At 36.4% G+C, this 17998-nt stretch overlaps 1 protein-coding gene and 1 non-coding gene across 4 annotated transcripts in view; one reads left to right on the top strand and one right to left on the bottom strand.

The window, feature by feature from the left end:
* CFDP1 (craniofacial development protein 1) overlaps positions 1-17998 on the bottom strand; it is a 99092-nt gene that overhangs the window by 34299 nt on the left and 46795 nt on the right. The gene's annotated exons all lie outside the window — the stretch shown is intronic.
* On the top strand, positions 6789-6907 carry LOC120617435 (5S ribosomal RNA). Its single transcript, XR_005656916.1, has one exon. It is a non-coding gene; the product is annotated as a 5S ribosomal RNA (ribosomal RNA).

Below are 17998 nucleotides of genomic sequence, written 5' to 3'. Positions count from 1 at the left end.
GAACAGCCTGGCTATGATTCCTGCATACTAGCGTGGTGACTCCATTTTTTCTCCAGCAAAAATGGTGCTGGTCCACATCATGTAGATGAGAAACAAACACTAATGGAACTGTTCGAGGATGGAAAGAAATTTTAGAGAAAATACATGTATAGGACAAAACAGGGGCAATTCCCACAGTCTTTAGGGGAGTGCAAGGTCCCAGAGCACATGAGCACATGAGCACATGAGGGAAGCCTGGGAGGGGGTCATGACTTCATCGGCAGCTCAGTTTTAAAAGCTTCCAAACAGAAACTAAGCAACAAGCTTTGGAAGTGCCTTAGCTAGTAAACTAAGTAGAACTCCTAAAGGTGGCCTGATGAGTGGAAAATGATCGCTATCCTAATACTGACTAACCCTACTCTCTTTCCTGCCATTCCACTGTAAATAAGTTAATCACTGCAAGAAAAGCTTACACAAGATTGATTTCCCAAGGAGGCAAAGAAAAGAGAATGATTTGGTGGATAATTTGATAGTTGAGTAGACTGAACAACAGATTTAATTATGAAGACATTTTAAGAATCTCTAGTAAGAAACAGTTTTCTCCTTATCCCCAGATTAAAGCAGCCTGAAGACTTTTAGAGCTCTTATGGTAGGACAATGGGCTGTAATAAACCATAGTTACTTAAAACCCAATGGAGCAATTGCTTGGCTGTTGGATGAAACTAATCTCTTGCAGCAGTGCACAAATTCTAAAACTAATGAAAAGCTTGCCCCGTCAGCATGTACAAGGCTTTGGAGCCTATGTGTTTTTCATTGCTATACACAAATATAAAAAAAGGAGTCAGGGCGATGATTGCACCACAATGTGGATGTACTAAATACCACTAAACTGTATACTTTAAAATGGTTAATTTTCTGTGGATTTCATCTCAAGAAGGAATCATGAGTTAAACCACTTTGGTTACTTTAGAAAACAAACTCATAGGAAGTATATCTATTAGAAAAATACCTATAATATAATGGTATAATTCAAGACCAAACAACCATATTATAGCTCATGTTTAGCTGTTTTATAGTAGATGTGTATTCACATGAGAAGAGCAAAAAAGAAGGAAAAATGAATGAAAGACTACTCAAAATAGATTTTTAGAATGAAAATAATATTCCTTAAAAAGAGGCAGTGGCAACATCATTTAGAAAGAATACTCCAAAAGCTGAGAGTTTGGTAACACAGGATCAAGATCATTTGTCCCTGTTGTGATTGGTTTGAGGTAGACCAATGTGAAACCTCAAATATAAGAAATGTAATTGAGTAAACTTTAAAACCTTGGGAAAAGTTGACATGTTCAATATATGTATAATTTAGTCTTAAGCTGGGGTCCAGCTGCCACAAGACTAGGTCACGTAATCAGTGACTGCACTGGGGCTGCACAAGGGAATAATCAAGGTCTTCTTGACGTGAGGTCTGGAGGCTTCCAGGTTCCCACCCAAGAAGAAATCAGAATATTCATTAAGAGAAAATAACAGAATTGGATGATAGTGTGAGCAACACTGAGTGGTGGATCAAATGTAGATGTTCAGTGTTCACAATACACCTCCCAGGAGGGCTTGCCTTGCTTAAATTTCAAAGGACACACAGTGCTTACTAGTACCAGTGCCCATCTAGTGTTAATAACCGAAAGGTGGTGAGACCATGTCCTGGATTGTGACATGAATGCTCCTGGTGAAATGTAAATGGAATAGCCCAAGGACCAAGAATGTTAACTCGCCAAAGTTCCCTCGGAGTAAATGCTCTAACACACATAGTTTCAGATGGATGGACAGGATGAAGGAAGCAAGAACAAACAACTACATTTCCTGATATTCTACACTACACATACTTTGATTTTTCCAAGACAGTTTTAAAAACTTCCATTCAAAACAATGCGGAACATTCCCTGCAGAAGCCTGGGTGTGCCACCCACACTCTGGGAATCACCCAGCTCCATGCCTCTCCTCTGAGGCAGTATTTTGCTACCTAATAGACTTGAAAATCCAGTCACCAGGACTCCCCGACCCCACCCCCCAAATGAGATTCAGTTTTTTTGGCGGGGGAAATGCAGATGGTCTCATCTACCTTGTCCATGTAACAGGAAGTAGTTGGTACCACAATGCATTCTGGGAGCTCAAGTTAGCGTCAACATTCCTTTATTAATACCAACAGACACTAATGCAAAGTGACCCGGAAAAAAAAAAACAAAAACAAAAAAACTGAAAAGCAAAGCAATAAAGAAAGATGAATTTAAAGGGAAAAAATTCTGACTTTATAGTAGGGAGAAACCTGGCAGACTCCACTTTACTTAAATGACGAAGGTTAACATCCCCAGTAATACGCTGATGCTCTGAGCAGTAAGAAGGATGTACCACCTCTGGCAGTCTTTCCAAATATCCATGATACCAGTCTCGGCATGAGAAACTATGAGGCAAACTCAAATAAAGTGACATTCTACAAAACACCTGAGCAGTACTCTTTAAAGTATCAAGGTCATGAAAAATAAAGACTTAGAAACTGTCAAAGATTAGAAGAGACTGTGGAGACATGACAGCTAACCAACCGCAAAGTGAAATTCTGGTTTGGACCTTGGAACATGAAAAGGACGTGAGTGGGAAAACTAAGGAAATCCTAATAAAATCTGTTGTTTAGTAAAAGTGCAATAAACTGCAAGTTGTTTTTTCCTTTTTGTTTTACCGTAAATAAAACTTTATTATTTATCTACTGCAAACTCCTTTTTTTTTGTATTGAGATATAATTTGTGTATCATAAAAATGCATTCTTTTAAAATGTACATTTCGGTGGTTACTAGTATAGCCATAATGTTGTGTAACCATTGCTATTAGCTAATTCTATAACATTTCCATCAGCCTTCCCCCTGCCAAAACAAACAAACCCCTGTATCCATCAGCAGTCTCTCCCCATTCCTTATCCTCTCCAGCGCCTGACAACCACTGATCTACTTTCTGTCTCTGCGTACTCTGGATGTTTCCCAACTGATAGAAATCTGGGTTGTTTCTGCCCTTTGGCTATTATATATAATGCTGGCATGAACATATATTTGTATGGACGAGAGCTATCCAGCTGTCCCAGTATCATTTGCTGAAAAGACTATAATTTCCCCCATTTAATTATCTTGGCAGGCTGGTCAAAAATTAACTGACCATAAATGTGAAGGTATATTTCTGAACTTTCAATTCCATTCCATTGATCTATGTATCTATCCTTATGTCAACATGACACTGTCTTGATTACTGTAGCTTTATAGTAAGCTTTGAAGTTGGAAAATGTGAATCCTCCAACTTTGTTCTTCTAAGACTGTTTTGGCTATTCTGAATCCCCTGAGTTTCTATATACTTTTTAGAATCAGCCTATCAATTTCTACAAAGACCAAATATATTTATTATTATACCATATAGTAGAATATTATTCAGTTGAGATTCTGATGGGGACGGCGCTGAATCTGTACATCAATTTTGGGAGTATTGCCATCTTAACAATATTAACTCTTCCAAACAATCAACAAGGATGTCTTTCCATTTATTAAGATCTTTAACTTCTTTCAACAGTGTTTTATAGGTAGCAGTGAACAAATCTTAAACAACTTTTGTTTAATTTACTGCTATTTTTTTTTTATTTTTTGTGGTGCTTTTGTAAATGGGATTGTCTTAATTTCATTTTTGGATTGCTTATTACTAGCTTATCGAACTATAATTGATTTTTGTATATTGATCTTGTAACCTGCAACCTTGCTGAACTTGTTTATTAGTTCTCATCGTTTTTAAGAATCAAATAGGATTTTCATGTCATTTATGTCATTTATGAATAGAGATTTAACTTCTTCCTTTCCAATTTGGATGCCCCTTATAGTAGTTCTCTCCTTATTCCTGGGAGATACATTCCAAGACGCCCCATGGATGCCTGAAACCACTGATCCTTATGTACACTATGTTTTTTTCTATAGATGCATACCTATAATAACGTTTAATTTACAAATCAGGTACAATGAGAGATTTACAACTAAGAAAACAGAACAATTATAACAATATACTGTAATACAAGCTATGTAAATGTGGTCTCTCTCTGTAACCAAGCTGGCTACTAAATGACTGATGGATGGGTGGTGTACACTGTGAGGATACCCTGGACAAAGGGATGACTTACACCCCAAACAAGACGGAGCAGGACAGAGGAGGACAGCAAGAAATTTCATCTCAATACTCAGAGTAGCACATAATTTAAAACTTATGAATTATTTCTGGAATTTTCCATTTAATATTTTTGGACTGCAGTTGAATGGGGAAAGAGAAACCACGGATAAGGGGAGACTACTGTATTTTATTTTCTTGTCTAACTGCCCTAGCTAAACCCTCTAGCACAATGCTGAATAGAAATGGCATGTGGGACATCCTTGTCTTGTCCCTATCTCAGGGGGAAGAGCATTCAGCCTTTCATGATTAATTATGATGTTGGCTATGGGTTCGTTTTTCACAGATGCCCTTTATCAGGCTGAGCAAGTTTTTTTTCCATTCCTAGTTTGTTGCCTAAACTTCATTTCTTTCTTCTTCTTCTTCTTTACAACTGAATAATATTCTACTATATGGTATAATAATAAATATATTTGGTCTTTGTCCCCAGTTCCTGAGCCAGAGCTCCTAAAACACTTGCAATTTCTTGAGAGATAGGAATATCTTGTTATTCACAGTGAGAGCCCCTTTTGAACACACAGACAATCTCAGGACAGAGCTGGTCACAAGTGGTTAGAGGGCTGGAACTTTTTGTCCTACATATTAACCTCTGGAAGGGAAGAGGCAGAGATTAAGCTCTATAAAAACTCTTGAACAGTAAAATGTGATGAGCTTCTGGGTTAGTAAACACACTGAAGTGCCGGGAGTGTGGCACACCTGGAGATGGCATGAAAGGTCTGCACACCCCCCACCCCATACCCTGTCCTATTCATCTCTTCCATTTAGCTGTTTCTGAATTATATCCTTTACCATAAACTGGTAAAGTGTCATCCTGGGTTCTGTGAGGCATTCTAGCAAATTATTGAACTTTAGAAAGGGGTCATGGGAACCCCTGATTTATAGTTATTTGACAGAAGTATGAGTGGTCTAGCACTTATATTTGGCACCTGAAGTGGGGGGCTGTCTTGTGGGACTGAGACTTTAAGCTGTGGGGTGTACATATACTCTAGGTAGAATTGTATTGAATTGTTGAACACTCAGTTGGTGTCTAAGAGAATCAGAGCACTGGTTGTTGGTGTCAGAAAACACCTCAGAATTGAATGTACAACATTTTGTTTATACATTCATCAGTTGGTAGACATTGGGTTGTTTCCACTTTTTGGTTACCATGAATAATGCTGTTATGAACATTTGTGTACAAGATTTTGTGTGGACAAATGTTTACAGTTTTCTTGGGTATATACCTAGGAGTGGAACTGTTGGGTCATATGGTAAATTTATATTTAACTTTTTGAAAAACTGCCAAATTCTCTTCCAAAGCTGCTATAAACCATGCTACATTCCTCCAGCAACATATAAGAGTTTTTTTCAATTTCTTCACACTCTCACCAACACCTGCTATTTCAGTCTTTTTGATTACAGCCATCCTAGTAGGCGTGAAGTGGTATCTCGTTGTGGTTTGATTTCCATTTCCCTAATGATTATATACGAGCTGTTTTAAACATCGTTATTTTAGAATTATTGCAAACATTTAATTGGACACAACTTAAGGACAGCCTCAAATCATGGAAATCCTTACCGGAAACCACAAAAACACAAAGGCATAAGTCTATTCATTATGGGAGACTTTATAAAATAACAAAAGACTAGAAACAACCCAAATGTTTATCAAAGAAAACTAACTGAATAAACTCTGGCACACGCAAACAATGAAATATCTTGCTTCCAAAAAAAAAAAGAAGAATGAAAAAACTCTCTATATATTACTATCAAGTGACCTCCTAGAACATATTAAATGAAAAAAAAGCAAGGCAAACTATATAGTATTCTACTGTTAATCTAAGTTAGAGGAGATATATATATTTTGTTAATAGATAAACCATTTAAAAAAACAGAAAACAGAATAGAGATAGAAGCTAAACTTATTTGAAAATTTGTTGTTTTATAGATTTTGCATTAAGTACAAAATAAAATTTAAGTAGAAACAAAAGCAATCTCTAAAAATTAAATATAAAACAAATGAACCTAAAATGTATCTAGTTGTGGTAGCATAGGTATTATCTATCACTCTGATACTTTTGTGTGTATATCATGAAATAAGGCAAATGGGTATTTATGTGGTATCTTATAATTCCTGTTGTTTCTTTTCAGAGCTTCAGATTTAAGATAACCTGAGAGTCCTTAATTTGATTTGGAAGTAGCAGTATTGCTTTTAGAGAAAGAAAATAAAAACAAACAAAAACTCATTGCTCTGTATACTTAAAAGTCCTTGGGACAATGACCAACTCAGTAGCAACTAAGATTCCTTATCCCGTGTTCTGAAATAATGTTTCCCATTAGAAGGTACTAGGTTAGATAACTGATACTAGGTCTGGGGCAGAAAATGTACAAAATGAGCTTGGAATATTTTGTCATACCCAATAACATGGACGCTATCAAAGATTATTAGGGTCACTGTCAAAAGGACTTGTGAACTTACGTAAAGTACTGACCAAATGAAACAATTTCAAAATCGATAAGGATAATGACTGCGACAAATTGAAATAACAGATGTTTTAATTCATGAGTTCCTAATAAAAAATACTAGTTTAGTCTATGGCCATGCCACCCTGAACAAGCCCGATTCCATCTGATCTCGGAAGCTAAGCAGGGTCGGGCCTGGTTAGTACTTGGATGGGAGACCACCTAGGAAGACAAGGTGCTGTAGGCATAAAACAAAACAAAAAATACTAGTTTATACCACTGAAACCAACTCATTTTGAAAATGGGTGAAAAAAAAAATTAAGCATTTAGCAATTATTTTGTTTTCTCTACAGGAATTAGGAAACAAACAGATGAAGAGCAGTCGATATTATACAAGTATCATAACTAATAATTGAGGAAAGAATGATAGAATTAGACTGTCACTGCTATAGTCTAAATGCTTGTGTCCCCCCCAAATTCATGAGGGTGGAGCCCTTGTGACTGGGATTAGTACAGTGAAAAACCAGTTGTCCATGAACCAAGAAGTGGCTTTCACCAGACACTGAATCTGTTCATGCTTTCATCGTAAGGTTCCGGCCTCCAGAACTGTAAGAAATGTGTGTTGTGTATAAGCTAGCCAGTTTGTGGTAACTTGTTACAGCAGCCTCTGTAGAGACTATTTTTAATTGAAGTTGAATGCCTACACCCTTTGCTAAAATTACTTTTTATGTTTAAAAGAATTTCCACAGAAAAGTCCACAAAAACCCATTCTAAAGAATCCTAACTATACCAATCATGTCTCCAATAAAACAGGTGTTTTCCTAATACCAGTATTATAAAAAAAATTTCATTGTAATATACAAGGTTAACTATTTAAATATAAGGAAAGCTAAATGCAGGTCACAACCTTCATGTAACTCCTGTTTCTCATAGACTATTTAAAGTCCAGACAAAATGAAAGCTCTTCTTTTAGAAAACTGACAGGGCAAATGTCCAAAGGGAGTCATTTGTCTATAGTGGGAATGGTATATGCCTCGCAACATGTCAATGGTCCCTCTTCCCACAACCACAGCAGACATCAGTAATCAATCATGGCAGCTGTTTTCTTCTGAGTCCCCACAGAGCTTCAGAATCTTTCTTTACATCACAATATGATAACATGACCAGTATTATTAGGTGTTAGGAAACCTATCTGCCACCCTTGTTTATGTCTTTTCTGCTGATTCCATATTCTTGGAAAAGCATCATGATACAATGGAAGAAGCTCAGGGTTTGGAGTCAGAAAACCTGGGTGTGAATCTGGATTCTGCCTCATATTTTTGGGCAAACTAGCAAACCTATTTAAACCTGTTTCTTCATCTGTGATATGGAGATGAAACTATTCCCTAGGATTAGAGATATACACTAAAATCAACCATGGTGAGTGCCGACTAAGTAACTATTATCATCATTCATTCCCAAGGCTTGTTGAAGAAACAGAGTACCACGTCATTACCCAACCCCTGGCTGCAGGGTGGCAGAAGGTGCAGCAGAGCTAGGGAAAGGAGATGCTGGCTCACAAAGAAACAGTGAACTATTGCCATTAAGATCCTGTGAAGGAATAGTATGTGGAAGCCCACAGTGAATTGTGGTGATCTGTGAAGAGCAGAAAGGATGTTATAAACCACATGATTCTTTAACTGGGCTAGAGATGACTGCCTCCGATCAAAAATTGGTAAGAGTTAGTTGTAGGGGTATTTCTCTTCCCAACCAGGATTTGAATCCTTTGAGGACAAAGACTTTTCTCTTTCTCTCTGTATCCTTAGAACAACACTTTGCTAAAAGTATTCTTCACTGCTAGGCAGTCAAAAAGAAAAAAAAAGCAAAGAAAGAAAAAAAGCCAGTTTCACTTAAGAATGAAGCAGACGTTTGCTGAGTGTCATTCGCCCACTTGTGGAGGAGGAAGCTGAGACTATGGGATTACACAACAGGACACGGCTGGGGTGGGATGTCAAGCCCTGGTCTCCCTGACTCCAAGCTTGAAGTCATGTGAGTGAGGCTCACAGATGTGGAGGTTCCAAAAAACTCAAGACACATCTCTAGGGGAGGTGTCCTCATAATGGTACTTTAAAAACATGGGGGCCTCACTGGCCTATCAGTTTGGAAAATGCATTGTGGTTACGAAGGATGTTTACGTTAGGGAAAGCTGGGTGAAGGGCACATGGCACTCTCTATTTTGTAACTCTTCTATGAATCTAAAATTTATTTTCTTAAATGTGGTGTGGAAAGGGAGAAAGTGCTGTTTAAAAAACTGCTGCCTGGAGTATGCTGGATTAGATGCTAGAATACCAAAGGGAACACTCATGGGAAAACTGAAATAAAGTCTAGAGTTGGTTAACAGTTTTGTCCCATTACTGAGCTCTTAATTTTGACAAATAGTCCATGGTCATGTAAGATGTTAACTTTAGGATAAACTGAAAAGTATATGAGAACTATCTTCATAATTTTAGCAACTTTTCTGAAATAATAATCTATTCAGATTATTCAATGTAAAATTATTTTAAAATACCTATTTTTATAAAAAACAAAGTAAAAAGTAAAATAAAGTTCTACGTACCATTTTTGTAATTTGTAATGCGATAAATATAATTTTATTTAAAACTGAGGTTATTAACTTAATGAATCTTAAATCTTAGTCATCTTTTTAATATTCTATTTTACAAAATGAGAAGTGAGCATAAAGCACTTTTGCTGAGAGTGGTGGTCTCCAGGAAAAGTGTTTGTGCAACTGAGCTGCAAGCTAAATAATCTGCTTTTTCCAGATAAACTATGGTTATTCATACTTGGGCACTTGGCAGTCATTTTCTCATTTCTGAAAAGCAAATGAAATAAGTCTGTCACTTCAAGAAGAACAACTGACAGTATTTGTTGCCAATGATAAATTTTCATTTTTAGAATTTTGGAAAACTTGCATTTACCACCGTGAGCTGGACAGTTTCCCAGTACTTAAAGACTTTCTGATGAGACTGGCAGTGATATTAATGTATGTGACTTATTAATTAAATTAGTCAACATTAGTAAATCTATATAACCAAGTGAACTAGTTATTTTCCAAATGACTAATATATGGTGTTACAAATCATGCATATTGGTAAAAAAAAAAAAAATATTCAAAGTGCAAGTGAGACCAAAGATTTTAATTTAATAGTACAAAAAGTTTATGGATATGGTTTCAGATTCCGCATTATGGCTCGACTTTAAAAAAAACTACCACCGTTCATATTTTGGATTAGTGTCCTAGAATGATCTCTTAAATTATCTAAAAATTATTAAAATACTCCTTTCCTTTGTTAACTACATATCTGCATGAGCCTGGATTTTTTTCATATAATTCAACCAAAATGAGCTATCAAAACAGACTGAATGAAGAAGCAGATCTGAGAATCCAGCTATCTTCTATTAAGCCAGACATTAAAAAGATAAAATCATAATACAACTCTCCTTGCTAATTTTTTTTGGAAGTTACTTATTTATATTATGTTAACATGTAATGGGTTTGTTATTCTTATTGAAAAATGAATTAATATTTTAAATTGTTCTCAGTTTTTTATACGATAAATGACAGTTATAACCCAACCCAATAATTTTGAAGAGTACAAAGAGGTCCTGAGAACAAAAAATCTGAGAGCTGCTGACATAGGGTAATGTGCATACAAGCTCTTTCCTCCAACAGGAAAAAAACAAAGCCAAATTCTTATTAACAGGGAAAAATTCACATCACTGGCTCCAAAACAGCAAAGCTCTGCAGAGGTTGATATGCTGGGAAGAGGATTAAGTGTTGATTTTTTAGTTAGTCTATTCACTGATTTTTTTTTCCCCTGTAAAGACTCTTAAAGAGCAAAAAATAAGACAAAACAACAACAAAACCAATTTTCATGCCTTGGTTCCCCAAACCATTAAGTCAGTCTTTCCTGAGACTCCAGGACTTCCACGCAGCCTAGAAGCAGTTTCCCTGACCATCACCACCTCCACCTAGTGCTGACTCAAGTGGCTCACCTGCTATCAGATTCTCTTATCTTTTCTCCAGGAATAAGAGCCCTAAACAAATTAGGAGACACATTCAGGACTATTAAAAATAATTGGTTTTGAATTCAAACCAAAAGGATAAAAACTGCTGGCCCAGTAGGGATGTGCTTCACTGCCTACTCGACCAAAGTCAATTTCTCAGAGTGCTGCTGTTTCAGAAGTACCACCTGAAGTTTTCAACGTTTTGTTTATTGTGCTATCAAACCTCACATTTGCATTGCTAATAACAGTCTCCAAAGAAAGTTTTCTACTTGGCTGAATCTTGTATACCTTTTAACTTTGTGAACCCTGATCTCCCAATAGGGCTAGGTTCCCCAAACCATTCTCTGACTTATCCACACATACCTCTTATTACATCAAACAAAAGATGGCTTCTGGAAGGAGGTCCTTTCAGAAAGTAAACACAAGGGTCCTTATACTACAATACAGCTTTATTTCATAGACCTGGGGACTTTTGGGTAAAAGGCAGGAAAGGGATGTAGACATCTCAAACGAGAATAATGCATCTAATCAGTCTCAACCCCTGACTGGGTGTTGAGTCAGATGGCTAGGTAGTGAATAATATCCCTTGGAGCCAAAGTAGTAGGAAAAATTCAAAATTCTGGTATTAGATGAATAAGAGAAGCCCTAGGGGAAATAGAGCTGAAAAATTTCTATGGTACTGGCAGATAAAAAAAGTATAAACCATTTTTCTAATAAGATCAATTTACACATGTAGAACTATACCCACCTATTAACTGTATCAGTAACATGAACAAATTATGTTGTAAGTGGGGTCCATGTAACTCTTATCAGTTACCAAGGTGTCACCAAGGCCTCTGGATTACCCTGTCTATTAAGACTTAAATAAAATTGGTTCAATTTGTCATCTTATAAATAGGGAAATCATGTATCCCAGCCACTCTCTTCTGGATGTTCTTCGGCCTTTCTTTTATTAGTTGCTTCTAGCTTCAATTTTTTCAGTTGTGTTGAATTCATAATCTCTACTGTCACTCGTCTTTAGCACATACTGTTTATACACACAAAGTTCTATATGTTGGGGCTGTGGACACCAACCCAATTCACAGAATGGGAAGGGGGTGGGGGGAGGCAAGGTATAGGTGTAAAAGAGGAAAGAAATCTCAAGCCAGCACAGTAAAAGACTTACAGTGAAATAGAGAACTAGCGATCTCTCTTTTGGGGAGTCCCTGGGAACTTCTCACCAGCTATCCATTCCCCGAAGGTCCTAGAATGGTCAAGAACTGTCTGAAACTGTATGTCAAATTTATGTACGTGCATACATGTAATTTTTCTAGGAGATAGGTCTATAATTTTCATCAGATTTTCAAAGGCCTCAAGACCCAAGAAAGGTTAAGATGGACTTTGTATTCAGGTAAACATCAAAGTATACTCTAACAGTAGACAAAATTATTGTCTCCCCACTAGATAATATATCAGTAATGGGGAAATGCAAATTAAGACTAGAGACAGCAGTCCCCAACCTTTGTGGCACCAGGGACCAGTGCACCTATGAGAATCTAATGCCTGATGATCTGTGGTGGAGCTGAGGCGGTGATGCTAGCTCTGCAAATACAGATAGATGAAGCTTTAATAGCTCCTCGCTCACCTCTTGCTATGCAGCCTGGTTCCGGTACCAGTCCACGGCCCAGGGGTTGGAGGCCTCTGCTATAGAATATACCATTTCACACCCATGACACTGGCAACTCTGGAGTCTGCCAGCACGAAGGCTGGAGCAACAGGAACTCTCACCTGCTGCTGGATTGGTTCGACCACTTTGAAAAACAAAGTGACATAATTTTCTTAGGTTAACATTGAAACATATTCTAGACTCAGCACATTCATTCCTTGAGTAGTTTTTCAAATTCTGGTTTAATTTAGTGGGTCATGACCAGAATTTATTTTATTTTAATGAAAGAGATTGGCATAAAATGTTTTATCTTTACCTTATTACGCATAAGTATTGCATTTTAGGAAAATTTTTGTCTTGTGTGTAGGTTACTGTGTGCAAACTGGGGTCACAATGAAAATCTATTTCTTACTGTGGGGTCATAATTAAAAACACTTCCCCCCAAAAATGACCTGGAGAAACCCCCACACATGGGCACAAGGAAACATGTATAGGACTTTTCACAGCAGTGTTTTTCTAATAGCAAAAACTGAAAACAATATAGGAAAATGCAAAAATTGTGGCATATTCACGTTATGGAATATATAATAAAGCAGCGAATACGACTGCACAAAAGCTTAATACTGAACTCAAAGAAAAATGTATACTGTTAGACAACATTATTTCAAGTTCAAAACAAGCAAAACTAGGGATGCTCATATAAGTGGTAAAAAAAAGAAAACAAAAGAAAAGTAAGAGTGATAAAAATAAAATTAAGATGGTGGTTACTTCTTTGGGGTTGAAATGGGTTGCAGTACAGAAGGATACATAGCAAATTTCTGAAGTTCACTAATGTTTTCTTTCTTAAGCTGGACAGTGACTAGATGAGTATTGGTATTTGTATTTCTTATATGTACATTACACATGTTATTTGTATGCAGAAAATATAATGAATGGAAAAACAAAGCTCTGTCACTAAAAAAACTACAACAAACAGCAGCACTTTTGCTACTCGCCACCATTCAAGAACTCCCTTGAGCCCGGATTTGATCTCTAATATTACATTCTACTCAAAGAAACCAGAACTCGTTGGATGGGAAAGTACTCCATGTTTTGGAGCAAGAAAACAATCAATATTGTTCTGGTACGTTCTAGCACTGCCAGAAAGCGAGAATGTTTTTAAGTTTGTCAGAGTTAAAAAGTCAAAGGAGTCACCTTAAAGACAATGCTGTAATAGTCTGATTATAACAATGTGAGCATCGAAAATAAAATAACTATGGTTAACTGAAACAAATTAATTTTGTAAAAGCAATTTAGAATTACAAATTGATGTTCAGACGGTCTGAAGTGCATTTCTGTCCTGGAAAGGAATAGTAGCCCTCTTCCTCCATCTCAGTAACACCCAATAGGAGCAAAAGATAAAGATGATAACAACAGATACAATAACCACCTCTCTGCAGCTGATTTAAATCCTCCTTTCTAGTTTTCTATTCACTGCAAAAAATCAAGATAACTAGAAACTAGCTACTAGTTTACCTCCAAACCAGACAGTAATGTTTTATAATAATTTTATTTATAATACATTTTATCTGTTAAGTTGTTTAAAGTATTCAAAAGAATAAGCCACGTTAAATTTTAATGTTTAATATTTAAACAGTAATTTTCAATGGACAAATTAAATTGACTATTAAACAACTCAAAGAAATGTTTCAGATGTTAAAAAATTATATATATGACTTCTTTTTTTTGAAAGCAACAGTAAGATATAGCAGTTGACCAGTCACACGATCTCTAGTAATATCCAACTTCTTGAGTATTAAAATGCATTTTTGGCTATCCTTCAAATATGCCACATATTCTCCAATTTTTCCTATAACTATTCATTAACTCAACGATTATTTATGGAGTACCTTAAGAATAGTTTATTCTTAACATATTCTTAACATAAGAATAGTTTATTCTTAACATAAACTATTCTAGGTGCTGCTGATAGGGAAGTAAGCTAAACAAAGCAGACTGGGTTCTCCACTGTCTTGGGGTTCATGGCCTCAGTATTAAAACATGGCCCTGTACACACTGATACTATCCGACTGCCTAGTAATAAGAACTTTCATAGGTGAAATTCTGGGATTAAGTCACAGATTCAGGTCCCCATAAATCCTTCCCAGAAAGATACTGCCATCAGTGTTACAGAGTTTGCTGCTTTGGCACAAGAAGAGCTTCAGCAGGAACTGTAAGTCTCATCTCAAAACAGAATGTTAAGTCAGATATTACAAAAAGTTAGAAAGGGATAATGATCTGAAAAGCTCCGAGAATGAAAAAACGTTTACAATACACAATAGAACTGCCAAGGCACCTGCTCCCTCCATGAATGTACTGTAGAAAATAACTGCACACATGGATATGTTCTCTACTTCTAAGGCTCTTTCTGATTTTCCCATGTTTGTTTCCTCTTTGGTTCCCCTGGTTTCCTTGTATTTGTTTTCAGAACCTTTGTTTGCTCTCTTCCTTCTCCTATTCTGCAGTGTGCAGCTATGAAATGGGCTGGAATTGAGGCCTAAGAAAAATAAGCAAAACAGCCTGTCTTGACCAATAATTCCCATATCTACAGGAAGTTATTTGTATAAGATGAAAAAACTCAGAAAGGCCCAAGTATTCAATGAAGTTATTCTTTCCCAGAAGAGGCGCTTTGGCTGCCATCAAACATTTGCTAGTTCCTACAGCGTGTGAGCTACACAAATTAGGTGGCGACAGATGGGACAGCTCTGCGTCACTACTATCTTTTCCTGTTTCCACTTGTCTGCTACATGGGATTCAAGGCAAAAATGTTTTGCATACCAGAAAACAAGTCTCCAAAGAGACCAATGGTTTTGCCTATAATCTATGGTGCAGCATCCTACTTTGGATAGAGAGGTAGGGCCAGGCTGTAGCTCTAGGAACGCTGATACCAATGAGTGTGCTGAAAAGACCAGTAAAGTGGAAAATAACATAGAGCATAAAGCTCTTTTGAAGAGTCAATCTCTTGTCTCCCCTTCCAGGCAAGGCAATCCTATGTTTTGGATTTTCCCGGACAGTCCCAACTTTTAAATTTTACTCAATGTATAACTACATTTGACTTTAGCTCAAAAAAAAAAAAAAACAAACCTATGGCACAATAATGAAGCCAATCTCAATCTACAACACAAGCTGTGAGCTGAAGTACTTTCCAGAAGAGTGCTCTCTGCTTTCATTCCTACTTATACAAGCAAACCTAAGTTGAAGTTCTGTTTATAAGAGGGAAAACAATTACTTTACTATAAAACTGTAGTTAGTGTGGGCCCTCCTACTGACTATAAACCTTCTGTTCCATGGGGTTATTTTAAATAAAACAGACGTTAATTCTTTTTTAAACAATGATATTACATGGAACCAGAGGCAAGGGCAGGAGGCCACTGAATAGACCTCAATGACTGCACAAGAGCTCCAGCTGAGAGGTTCTGTTACTATGGCAGCGGCAGATCTTGTGGCAATGGAGCATCTTGTATCTGGTATAAGAAAACCGTTGCTCTGAAATTTAGCTGCGGAGACTACTGAAAGCAGCATCAGTAGGAAACAGACGAAATAGCCAATTTCATCCATGCACAAAGAAGTGTTTGGTGTAATGCCTTTTATGCTGGGGCTAGAGTCAGGTTTGGTAGTACAAAGCCAAATGAAATCTTTTTTTAAATGTTTACTTTATTTAGAGAACTACATAACAAATCAAAGAAGAAGACAGAAAAAGAAATCTAGCAAAAAAAAAAAAAATATTTCATGTGTGAAAGTCTAATTAAGCACATTTTATGGCCCTGTTTTGCGACACTCACCTTCTAACCTGCTCATTAATACCACACTGTTCATCTAGTGCACAGTCTATGGGGAACTAGAGCAAAGCTAGGAAACTTATTACCCACATAAAATGGTGGCTGGGAGGGTTATCTGTCTTCTGGCAACTGTCCAGAACTGCTCCGCACTGACGGGTGGGAAATTGACATGAGTTCCCCATACTCACTCATTTAATAAATATTTCCTGACAAACTATTATGAACCAAGGACTAGATCGAGAATACTGAACAAACAGACTTGATTCATGCCTTCAGAAGGGAGTTAACAGTCTAGTGGGGAAGAAGAGAGGTGAAAAAATAAAATATATGCGAAAATCCATGTAATTACAGATTACATGGTAAGTGCTATGAAATAAAAGAATAAGTAAGTGCTATGAAATAAAAGAATAAGGGGCTTGACAGATGACGACAGTGGGAACCAAATTTAGATTGGAGAGGTGTGTCCTAAAGCTCTTCTCCCCTCTAAGTATTTAAATAATTTTTAAAAGTCTATTACTTTAAGCATCTTTTTGCCATAAGAGCGTTATTTAATAATTCAACTTTTATAATGATAATTAATGTACAAGCACAAAATTCAAAAGGTATTAGAAAACAAGCCTCCCCCTCTACTCTCCCCTATCTTCCAGCTACCAAATTCCCCCTCCCCTGAGACAAATACTACTATTAGTTGTTTGAATATCCTTCCAGAGATATACTAAACCCGCAGTTCTCAAAGTGTGGTCCAGAGACCCCGAAATCTCTTCAGGCTGTCCAAAAGGTTACAACTATTTTCATGAAAATGCTAAGACATTATTTGCCTTTTTTCTCGCATTCTCTCACAAGTGCACAGCAGTTTTCCAGAGGCTACGTGACAGGTGACAGCGTCATCACTCTGTTAAAGGAACTTGTGAAGCAGATATGAGAATCCAGCTATCTTTTGTTAAGATGTTAGAGATTTGTAAAAATGTAGAACAATGCCATCCTTCTCAGTACATTCTTCTTTTTTGAGGAAAATATACTTATTTTTCATAAAAATGCTATTTAGACTAACATGTAATAAATTTATTACTATTTGAAAATAAATGTTTTAAATTTCTTAGTTTTAATTTCTAATATAGTAAATATCAATAGATATTAAAAGATCAATAATTTTATGACTGTAAAGAAGTCCTAAGAGCAAATAGTTTGAGAACCAATAATCTAAGCATTTATAAATATGTTAATTGTTCATTTTTTTTTAGCATTTTATTTTATTATTAGTTTCAAGTATAACTGTTCATTTTTAACCCTACCAAACACAGTCATCTGTTGCGTTATTTTGGTGGATGTTTTAGATTATGTTTTAAGTAGATGAATAATAAGAAGGAACCCAAGTTACTTATTTCTGGCTACGATGTGTGTGGCTATGATGTGTTGTAGATTATTTGGCCATTAACACAACACAAATTTCACCATGGTGACTGGTTAGTTGTTTTTCCATATCATCGTAAACATTTGACATATTAATAGGTGGAGTTACTCTAAGTCTATAAAAAGGTTACAAATCAAAAAGTAATTATAACACATATGTTTATATATGTTATATATCTGAAGTTGGTATCTGAAATTGAATAACAAGGGTAAATACATACCTGTGGTGGGAGAGTAAAGAGAAAAGCTATCTATTTTTAAATGGAATAATACGGTAATGGTGGAGTAGCTTTTTCGAACTAACCCTCCCACAATCAGAAACAATATAAACTCTAAACAAAATCTGAAAAACAAGTATTGAAGGCACAAGACAGCAACCAAATGAGGTAGAAATTGGAGTGGAATCAACGCTTGGAAG

This window comes from Pteropus medius, unplaced genomic scaffold (genome assembly GCF_902729225.1).
Source record: "Pteropus medius unplaced genomic scaffold, Ma_sr-lr_union100, whole genome shotgun sequence".
In the NCBI taxonomy this organism is placed as follows: Eukaryota; Metazoa; Chordata; class Mammalia; order Chiroptera; family Pteropodidae; genus Pteropus; species Pteropus medius.
The sequence above is the reverse complement of the archived record's forward strand: the minus strand, read 5'-3'. Positions and strand labels throughout refer to the sequence as shown.